Here is a 6384-nt window from a genome sequence, read left to right on the forward strand (position 1 = left end):
ATAAAATAGCAACTCACTCAGTTACGACAGCTTCTTGACAGGAATCTCCAGCTACAACCACACTTCGCAAGCACTGATCCTGTTGAGACTCCGGGACGTACTAAATGATGAATGTGTTATTTTGCTTATTTTTGCAAATACAGACAGACACAATATGCCCCACCGATATTGTATTGTTTTCACTTGTCTTCACCCTTTTTAAGTGAATAGATAAGGAGGCACCTGGTTTTTAGCAACTCTATACAAAAATACCACAACAACCTCATTGTTTAAAGGGATAGAAATTGGTTGTTATCTAAAAATCCTTCTGAAAAAGAAAACGAAAATTCTGTGAATATTGTTTCCTAATATTTTCTATAAAATTTAACATTATAACCAAATAGGAATGTGTGTAATATATTACAGTAGAAAAATGAGAAACTTATAAAAAACCTATCGTGTTCCGATAAAAAGCTGATTAGAATTTAAAATAAAGATATTTGAAACAGAATACTACCTAACTAAATGGAATTAAAATTAATTCTATATATTGATAGTTTTAATTTTACTTTTTTCTGAGAGCCACTTGTTGAGAGGCTCTACTGAGGCCATCGAGTATTGTGCCTAGATCTTCCAAGGTCTCAGCTATGACTACGATATCGTCCGCGAATCGAAGGTGGGTGATGTACTCGCCGTTGATATTTATTTATGCCAAATCCGCTCCAGTCCAGAAGCTTGAAGACATCTTCCAAGGCGATGGTAAACAGTTTCGGAGATATTATGACGTCTCCCTATCTTACCCCCCGCTGCAACAGAATAGCTAAAATCCAATGGCCGTTGCGGCAGAAAAGTTCTCAAGTGGCGGCTGGAAGATGTACCGTGGCATAGGCAGGCTTCCTACTAGTTGGACTGATGATCTGGTAAGGGTCGCGGGTAGAGCCTGGGTGCGGGCAGCGTAGGACCGTGAATTGTGGAAAACCTTGGGGAAGGCCTTTGTCCAACATTGGACGCCATTTGGTTGAAACGAACGAATTTTACTTTTTACTAGCGGCCGCCCCCGGCTTAGTACGCGTGGATCCGGTTTTACCCCCTTCATCTATCTTCATCATCATTTCAGCCACAGGACGTCCACTGCTGAACATAGGCCTCCCCCAATGACTTCCACATCGCACGGTTGGTAGCGGCCTGCATCCAGCGCCTTCCCGCTACATTTAACGATCAGGGTCTATCTTACGCGGTTTAGAATTTTTAATACAAATGGTTTTTCAAAATAAAGCCACAATCGACAAAACACAATCTTACAGGAGAAGAGATTTAGTGAAAATTTTGAATAATAACTAAACTATGAGGCGTATCCAAACGGTTTGTATATCAAACGATGCGTTATTTTTTCTGGAGTAACATATAATGTGCATTAAGGTTATAGTGCTTTGATTATACCTTAAAAACGGTAGAAATACAGATTGCCTTTATACATTGAAAGTCGGTTCCGTAAGAGTCCATTGTGGTTTTATTCCGGTAAAAAGTGCGAAATTAATCATATCACCCCCCCGCGCANGAGTCATTATTTAGATAAAACGTTGATCTTGAAAAATTTTATTTTATTTTAATAACATTACAATCAGTAAAAATGAGGTAATTATTGGAACAGGCGAATATTTCGCTTTGTTATGTTAAATTGCACTTATAAAAATATTATCTAAGTAGACAGACAGTTGTATATATACAATATTAAGCTCACATTAAGTTTTCTTATTCTAAAAACTAATGCTTATCAAAATGAACGAAAAACTCTCAAAAGTAAAATCTCGTAAACTACTACAAAAAAAAACACAGTACTTAAGAGAAACTGTATTAAGTAGGTATGTATGTATGCAGAAGAAAAAATTTTAGGTACCTACTAGGATAGTAAATAGATATTTTATAACAGACTAGTTATGACAATCTAATCCTAAAATTATCAACGCAAAAATCGCCGTCCCCGGCGAATAAAATGGCAAACATGCGACATTTTGGTACCTTTTCGGGTGTTTTAATTTTTTATACTTTTTTAAAATTAAATTTATAAAAGATAATTATTTAAACAATGTATTAATATTATGTAGCCATTTTATTGGCGTAGTTTTTCTGAAATAGTTATATAGCAATATTATTATACAAAACTATGTTGCGCCCGCCAAAGTATATATTTGGGCAATAAGCGATAAAGTAAAATTCTCTCAATTGTTGATGATCTGTAATTACATTAAAACATTAATATACCTTTTTNGTTCCTGGTCAGGCTATACGTTTTCTTTACAATAAGTAATTGGAAGAAAAAAAATTCTATAAAAAATTAAAAAAAAATCTCAAAAAAATTTTGACCTCTTTTTTGTCGATAAAAATAGGTCTAGTTTCATCTATTTTCATATGTACACTTTAACGTGACTCACACTGTATAGTAAAATCTGAGTCTATTGATTATATTTTAATTATAGCCCGACCAGGAACATAAAAACCCTCGCCATGTTGCGGAAAACGAATGGTACTAATTTCTTTTAATGGCAACAGTAACTGAAAACTTCATTGACTTGTCACCTTGCATGTCAGTGTATTGCTGTCAAAGTGTAAACAAACTTTATTTTAAATGTGTGCAATTGATTTTGTGAATTAAATTGCTAAACTCTTTTTAAAGTCGTGAAAGAAAAGTGGTTCACAATGTGTTAAAGTATTTGTCGAAGAGAAATACTAAGGATTCGGACAATATTTTCACTGAATAATGTCACGGTAATACTATCTATACAGTATTCCAACTCGGCCATATTTTTGAAATAAATGTCAACAGCCCCGCGGTACGTCACGGTATGACACCATGCGATAGGGCTGCCCACCTACAGTACCCATTCTAATTACATCTGTCTACTTAGAATTTCTATCTAGTTTTGTGATTGTATTTTTTTTTATTTAGACAAACAAAATACTTTGTGAATGGAATAGGATAAAAATGCGTGTTGTTAGCAGATTTAATTTAAAAAAAAATACTAAAATAATTTTAAATCTACTAATCATAATGAGTACTTAATAACCTGTTACTTTAATTTCAGGCGGATGAAGTCGTGGGCAAAAGTTGGTTTAATACAATATAATTTTTATTTCAAATCAAACTGACTGAAAATGACCATTTTGACAAATTTGACCGTAAATGACGGTAGTCAAATTCAATCACCTTAGTCATTTTCAACACTAGCTAGGCCATCGACGTCCGTTCGGCACATCCGCGACACCCCTAACCCTAACTTTTGGATTTCGACCGCGTCCCGAGATTTGAAATTCGAAGGAAAGCTCGCGTTTCGTCGGTTTATATGAAGTTATAATACTGTATGATATTATTACCGTGATAATGTTTCCGACAAAGGTTGTCAAATTGACTGACATGTTTATCGTATAGTACAGTCCACTATGAAAATTAGCTGTGGTTTGTTTCAACTACCTATTTTAAAGTTTTTTGTCACTTTCTAAGTGTTGAATTTTATGGAATTGGGAAAGAAGTACCGAGTTTGATGCGTTTGTTAGATTTTAGGCATTAGTCATTTGTAAATTGAGGAAATATTAATGTATTAAAGCAGATTCTTTAATTAATAAAGTTACCACAAAGAAAAATAATAATAAGCAAAATCTAGCATAAAACACTTTACGTTATATTCCTATCATATCGTATTATACCGTGGAAATATATAGGACTATAATACTGTAGTTTAATAAATAAGCAGTTTCCAAATTAAAAATCCAATTATAAATTCAAATGGTTTATTCAGTATACAGCCCTTTTCCAGGGCACTTATACACGTCCCAAATATAGCTTGCCCTACCACCACTTCGGGACAACTTGGGCTGGTGCTGAGAAGAAGTGGCGGAAGAAACTCAGTCACCTTTGTCAGCCTCTTTTCCAACCAGTTATAACTTATATAAAAATGAGTAATCTAGCAGTAATTACGTCTTATTTATTATTAACATTTTGACGGTATTTTGTATAACCAGTATTTATAAATCAAATACACAGAACACAAGTTCTAAGTTAGTTTACGTTAAGAAGACTTAGATTTAGGTTAGGTTAAGAGTTAGGTTTAGGTTAGGTTACGACTTAGGTTTTGTACCATTACATAACCGGCAACTATAAGCATTGTCCTTCTTTATACTGGTCATCAAACTACCGACCCGACCCCGTGGAATGTCACCATCAATTTATTAGCATCATATTATGTATTATTATGTTCAATACAAACAATCATTAAGTTACACTCACCCCAACCGCGTCTCCGCATTCCATCGAATCCTATGAAAATGTGGTTTTTGGACATAGCGATACTTATTTTACACAATTTTTATTTTTAAAAATTACTGGTCGATAGGTTACTTTATTTTGAAGAATAAATGTTATTAAAAGTTTTTTTCTAAAACTGATAGTTTAGCTGGAAAAAAATATTTTCCATCCCAATAGTACGCCGGCTGCGCTCGATTCGGATATAATGACGTCACGCGGCCATGCGTACGTTGACTTTTAGCGGCAAAAACGGCCTATGTTTATTACTTAATATCTTCGTAAGTAATGGTCCGATTTGGATAATTCAAAAAGATATATCTTTCTTATGTCTTAAAGATTAACGTAGATACTAGTTTTATTGAATTTTCTACAACAGTACTGATCCTCATTACCTGCTAAATTAAGATGTTTGGCTGCATTTTAATTGAAAAAAGTAGTTTGAGTTGGCAAAATAGTGACGTCACTTGCTTGCATTGCCATACAAAATCTATGGGTCTCGTTTTGACAGTTTTAAAAAGTACGTCAATTGATTGGTGGTGTCAAAATCGTCCACAAGACACGCGCGAGTTAAAAATTCGCTCGTAAATCTCGTCATACAATAATATGCTCGTGTCACCTAAGAAAGTAGATTATATTCTTTAAATCGAGGGTAGCAACTATCTAACGATTAGTAGCAACTAGTAGCAACTGGGTAGCAACTTTTAATATTTGTTTCGATGTAAAATATGGGTAGTGACCGTCCATTCTGACGCACACGCGAATTCGCCCTCCTAGACAGGCCCTAACTACTTGGAAAATCTCACTGCAAACCTCCATGCTTATACTCGTAATGCATTGACCCGACCCGCAATCGAACCCAGACTGGGTCGACCGCACGGCGTCAAGGTCGATACGAATCTATGCGACGGGCGACGGAACACTATCAAATTAATGTGTAGTTGTTTAACTAACTTATAATCAAAATCAAAAATATTTTATTCAATTTAGACCACTGGTGGCACTTATCAACGTCAAAATATTGTAAATAAAAAAAAGGTAGCCCTTATGGGGTACTTTAAATGTCTCCTTATCTTTTGGGCCCTACCAGCTAATCATTCAGTAAGGGGATAAAAAAATACATTTCTGAAATTACATTCAAACTAGCTATTTCCCGAGGTTTCGCGTGAATTTGCAAATTTTCCCTTTGTTTTTTACCAAAGGCTAACATAAGAAAGAGACTGCTCACACTAAATATCGCTTAAGTTGTAAAACCTAGCCTATTTCATGGTCAAATCTATCTCCAAAGCAAAATGTATCAAAATTAAACGTGAAAGTATGAATTTATATTTATTTACTTAAAAATGCTAAAAACAGGAGTGACAATAACCGAAAGACGCAATCAAGCAAGACTTTAGGCACTATTCGTAAATAAATGTCTTTTAAATCCGAAGTACTTTAAAGAACACTTTGAGACATTCTGGCTAATTATAAATACCTTCCTATCTCTAGAAGAAGCAGCCTCATTATACAAGGCACTAACCACTAACAACTTATACATACCTATATAAATTAACAAAGACAATATACTTTATTGCTATCTTAATAGGGATCAGAATCGAACAGAAATATGACTGCATTGCGGTGTCAGCAACTTCGTACGACTTACGTAAATAAGACGGAACGCCTGTCAGTATTATTATAGCAAAAACACAAAACTTGCATTTGCTATTACATTTCTGCAGGCGTTTGAGAATTATTATTATTTGTGCACGTTTTTTGTTTTAATGATGAAGTTTTCGTTTATAAAAGTCGAAATAAAAGAGAATACATGTGTAGGCAGTGTATTTAACATCTCCGCATAGCGTCAGCGAGCAGCCAATGCCGGGTTTTCGGTGTTGCTACAATTTAAAATTTGTTTTCAACAATGGGTAAGTTCTCCCCAAAAAAGTTGTCTTTCTTATCAAAAAGAAATATGGTGAATATAAGGGAATGCGTCAAGTAAAAGTGATATTTAGAAAACCGTAAAGAATATTTCCAATAAGAATAAAAGTAAAAAATAATGAATAATATAAACTGCAAAAATAATATTGTGCGTTTCATATTTCACTTCGTGTTATTCGTGTTCT

The sequence above is a fragment of the Ostrinia furnacalis genome, unplaced genomic scaffold (genome assembly GCF_004193835.3).
Source record: "Ostrinia furnacalis isolate ACB-3 unplaced genomic scaffold, ASM419383v2 OfSCF1172, whole genome shotgun sequence".
Classification (NCBI taxonomy): Eukaryota; Metazoa; Arthropoda; class Insecta; order Lepidoptera; family Crambidae; genus Ostrinia; species Ostrinia furnacalis.